The sequence below is a fragment of the Pteropus vampyrus genome, unplaced genomic scaffold (genome assembly GCF_000151845.1).
Source record: "Pteropus vampyrus isolate Shadow unplaced genomic scaffold, Pvam_2.0 Scaffold312, whole genome shotgun sequence".
NCBI classification, from domain to species: Eukaryota; Metazoa; Chordata; class Mammalia; order Chiroptera; family Pteropodidae; genus Pteropus; species Pteropus vampyrus.
The window spans coordinates 401,563-406,649 of record NW_011889093.1 but is presented as its reverse complement, the minus strand read 5'-3'; positions in this window follow the sequence as shown (position 1 = coordinate 406,649).

The window sequence follows — 5,087 nt, the reverse complement described above, 5'->3', positions numbered from 1 at the left end:
TTTCATTGGATTAGAACATACAGGAAACCTACAGATGTATGTGTGCAGTTTGATAAACTGGACGAACCATGTAACCAGCACCCAGACCGAGAAACAGAACCAGCATGGACCCCCGAGGACTCGTTCCCAGCACTTCCCAAGGGCAGCAACCCCCAAACCACAGGCTCATGTTTTGCACTTAATTATTAATTACAAGCAGCATTCGATGTGATCACGGTGATCAATAAGAGACCATTCTCACCCAGTAAGTATGACCATCCTTGGAACCAGCCAGGCACCGTGCTAAGTGTGCATTTTCAGCAAATGTTTACTGGCACAATGCCAAGGACTTGGCTCCTGGTCGGGGGTCCAGGGCAAGGTCCCCAAGTAGGCCCCTTGGTGCGTGGCAGAGGGGCTTCTCCATCAGCCCGGGGGGTCTTTGTGCTCCGGGGGGAGTGGGGGCTGAGGTGTAATAAAATAGCAAAATTCTACCTATTGACTCAGTGGCCTTGGACCTCACCAAAATTCTAGACTTTAACGTCTTAATGAGTCCGACTTCCTCTTGGCCCTGTCAGGAGGGAGGTAAGATCACTCACCCCGGCACAAAGAGCAGGCATTCCTCTTGGAGGGGGCCCTCGGGTGACACCACAGAGCGTGGGCGTCCGCGGTGGCCCCATAGTACCCGAAGGTGGAGCCCTGGACAGCATGTGCTCAGCGTGACGCAGCAGGAGACGGTCCTGGCTCCGGGTGGCGTCCCGGTCAGGCTGCCGGACGCGGGCACGCGCCGCTGGGGGTTCCCGACCGCAAAGCCCACAGTCCACACGGCCAGTGCCCAGGGGGTGCTGAGCCAGCCTTGCGCCTTCCCACACCTCCAGGGGGCCTGAGGGCCCACGAGAAGTGAGCCACGGAGACACGGGCTCCCGCGAGAAAGAGAAATCACACGAGGGGCCGAACGTGGAGAAGGAAGAATCTGGGGAAGCAGGTCTGCTCGCGGTGGCTGGGGAAGGGCGACGGCTCCCGCGGACACTGCCCGCCTCGCGGCGTGAGTCCCCAGCCCCGTGAGCCCCCAGCCCCGTGCGCTCCCAGCCCCGGGCCCTCCTACCTCCCACACCTGCCTCCTTTCTCGGCCCAGGCGTCTGTCCGTCTGTCCGGGTGGAGTGTGACTTTGTTTTGGAAGCTCGTGCAAACATCTCACATTGACGGGGAGGATTAAAAGCTGTTGAACAGGTTCAGGACTTAGAGATCGCTCAGCCGATAATCCGGACCAGATGCCCTCACGGGGACAGGATGGCCGGCCTGGCTGTGTCCGCCCCTCCGCGTCTCTGCCTCCCCAGCCTTCGCTGGGTGCTCAGGGGAAGAACTGGACATTTTGTTTATGCGACATTTACAGCACATGAGCTGGAGGGTGACAAATAATGAAGAAGAGAACACGCCAAACCGGAAAAGAAAAATGCCTCCCGGGCGGATGTGACGAATCCCTTCTGTTCTCGGTTAACGAGAAAGTCTGCGTTCCCCTCCGGCCTGGCATAGCTTCCTGGGTCCCAGGCTCTTGGCTTGTGCGGTTTTTATGCAGCTACAAGGAGAAATGCCCTGGTCCCCAAAGGGCATCTCAACGCATATCATTAAATGCACGGTGTGAAGCCTTAGCCATTGCCCAGCAGAGGTGACGCCAGGCTGGGGCCTCAGGGGCTGGGGGCGGTGACTCCCGGGAAGCTCCTAGCCCGGCCCGGCTGCTGAGGCCTGTCCACAGGGCAGAGCGAGGTCAGAGCGAGGTCAGGGCGAGGCCTTCGCTGGGAGGACGGGTCCGACCCCGTCTCTGGCGTCAACTTGGCTTAAACAAATAATAAAGGCTCGTTTTGGAAACACACTTGTTTTTAGGTAGAAACAACACGTTTGCAGTCCCGGGAGGGAAAAGCAAAGGGGGTCCCAGGGACCCCGCCAGAGCACCCCCGCCCGCCTCTTCTCATGCCTACGTCAGCTGCTCAGGGTCCCTCTGAGGCCTCAGGTCTGGAGCTGCCAGGGGCCGCCGAGCCTGGGGCTACTGTGAGCCCCTCCCTGGGTGTGGAGGAAGGAGGCGCAGAGCAGCCCTTGGGCCCAGCTCCCGGGGGTCCCTAGCTCCGGCCGCCCCTGGGGTGGTGACTGTCTCCTTTGTGAGGAGAGCAGCCTTGCGTCACTAAGCGACGGGCAGGGCAGCTTCCAGCCCTGTCCTCTTCAGCTGGGCTATGCAGCTGCCTAAAGCCACCAAAGCCACCCCGGGATCAGGGCCTGACACGGAAGCGTTCCCGTGACCCTCCCACCACGCCGGGCTCGGGGACAAGCCTATGGCAGTCACAGCCAGAGCTGGAGAGGGGCCCCGGTGTCTGCCTCCGTCCCAGGACCCGCCCCTTCCCAAGAGCACAGGGGCCCAGGGCTGCTAGAAGGGGTGAGTACGCGTCGGACGGTCCAGCCCCCACATGGTCTGGAAGGGGAGCCCCCACCGCCCCGGTCGTACTGCTTCACACGCCTGGAAAACGGGGAGCGCCTGCTGCGTGCCGGTGGTGGCCATACAAGAGTAAACAAGGCGCACGCGGTCCCTGCGGCAAAGTCCCCCGGGGGAGAGGTCGGCTCCACAGCACCCGCGCGGGCGTGGGACCCGCGGCCGGACGCGGCCGAGCGTGGTGAACGGCCAGGCTTTTCCACCAACTGGCAGATGCCGGGGTAGGAGGCCGAGCAAGGTCGCATGCGGGGGGCGGGGGGCCGTCGGCGGGGGGCCGTTTTCTCGGAAGGCAGACGGGACACAGCGTGGGGACGGAGGGGGCCGAGCGAGCGGGCGCCGAGCCAGAGAGGGCGGAGGCCTGGGCCACAGCTAGTGACCACGTCCTCGTGTCTGGACACTGGACGCCGGGCTCGTGACCCTCGTGTGCGGGCCGGGGACTTGGGGGCACAGGCGGGAGGCAGGTGAGGACCCGGGGGGAAGGCGAGGGAAGGTGTGTGGCCTCCGGACTCAGGCGGGCCCTGCCGAAGCCTCTGCGGGAAGCACACCCCGCCTCCCGGTGCGAGCTGGTGGCCGACCGGGCTCCGGTCCTGGACGGCGGGCAGTGTGTTCGATTCGAGGCGGTTCCGCCCCACCTGTGTCCACTGAGAGCGAGCACATGCTCGGGGCAAGGTGTTATCGCAAGTGGCCTTTGCCTTCAGGAAACTGCAGGTTTTAATGACAGAGCAGAACTTCCTTACGGCCAGCACCGAAAAGCAGTGCGTGGGCCCCGATTCACAATGGTGAAAAGTCATCTGGGCTTAAAGCAACGCCAACTTGCTCTCAAAAGAACATGTGTGCGTGCGGTGGCATTTTTTTTTTTTAATTAGCTAACTTAAAAATGGGGCAAATGATATGTATGTATACTTCTCATTGCGAGGAGGGCTCTACATTCCGTATAAACTATAAACCACAACTACAGGCTCTAAGTTATGTCCCAGGAGACTGCAGCCCGTCCTCCGCCAGACGGTGGAGGTGACGTCGCTCCGTGGTTCACGTCTCCTTCCTGCGAAACGTGCACGAGTGCCACGGCCACGGTTTTTTCACGAAAGTGGAATGTTCTCTGTGTCTGAACAGCCGACTCTTCGATCTGAAAACTGCTGTGCGAAGCGGTGTAAACCGTCAGCCGCGTGTGTGGATTTCGCATTCACGACAAGATGGCACGTGGACCGAAGGCGAGGCCACTGGGGGTACAAAGCACACTTCCCGCGTCAGCTCAGCGAGGGTGGGAGCGTGTGACAGCGAAGCCCGTGGCCGAACGAACACCTCAGCTGGAGCCCGGTTCAGTTCAGGTGGGAGGTTGCCCGGGGTCCCCTGTCCTTCAAGCAGCAAGTGGCGAAGAGAAAGTGTGAATGTGAGGTGGGACTCGGGAGCCTTTTCTGAGGCTCTGGGTCGGAGGGAGTGTGGGGACCGGCAGAGTGACGGCCCGGTCCTGGGAGCCAATGCCCGGCCCTGGGAAACAACGCCCCACGCGTGACACCAATCCGGGCGTCAGTCTTCCTGGGACGCGTGGCTCCCGCAGTGAGGGGACACGCGGCGTCTGGCTGGCTTCCCGCCCGTGGGGCCCCTGTCACCAAGCTACGCGGGGGAGCCTTCCCCTCCAAAAGCCAGGAGCGCGTGCCCAGGGCCGAACCAAGCCCCAAGCGACCATCAACCCCGTGACCTGGCCTCCAATCTCTTACTTCAGTGGGTGAGGCAGACAGTGGCCACTTCTAAACCATCAGCCGAGGCCCTGGAGAGGGGCGGTGGGAGAGGACCGTGACGTGGGGACGCACCTGGGAGGGAGACTGGTGGCATCGCCCTGCTGTCCCCCTAGAGCTCAGCGCACACGGTCACCCGCCGCTAACGGGAGAGGGGCCTCCCCAGCCGCACGGCAGAGGGAACGCGGGCCTGGGGACAGCTGCGTGCCATGCCTCTCCCTCCCTCCCAGTCCAGTGAGCACGGACCCGCCTTCCAGGGCCCCCCTCCGCCCGTGGCGTGCGCACTCCCCGACGTGGCCACGGTGCCTCTCACGTACCGCAGGACTGCCGCTGGGGCCCCGACACCCCCAACCGCTCGCTCCGCCTCGCGACGAGTCGTGGTATATTTCATCGCACACGCGTGTGCGAAGGAAGCCGCGCCGACACCCACCGCCCCGTTCGCAGTGACACCTTCCTGTGGCAGCCGGCGGGGCCCCCGCCCCTCAGCCCCGCAGGCCACGGAGCCGGGAGGAGGCCGGGTGGCCGCTGCTGACCGCTGAGCAGCCGGGCACCGCCCCGCGTGCTCCGAGCCTCTGGTGGGCTTGCCCCAAGCTGGCAGGAGGTGGGCAGGCCAGGAATTGGACTTTGCCTTGTTGCAGAAAAATCAGACCGGCGAGAAACCAAGCAGCACTTGGAGAGTTGGAGAACTTAGGTTTATTACGCATGGTCCCAGAGGAGCCAGCGCTCTGAGGATCTGGGCCCCCAGATCGGGGGTGACCTCACTTTCATAGGGCGTATCCCGCAGTTAGTTGGCATGAGCCGATTGGTTCATTTGTCCTCAGGGGGTTACGGAGCCCGGGAGTTGCTATGGGCTACGGGCAGTTACAGAGCGAGCAGAGGGGAGGGTGAGTCTTCAG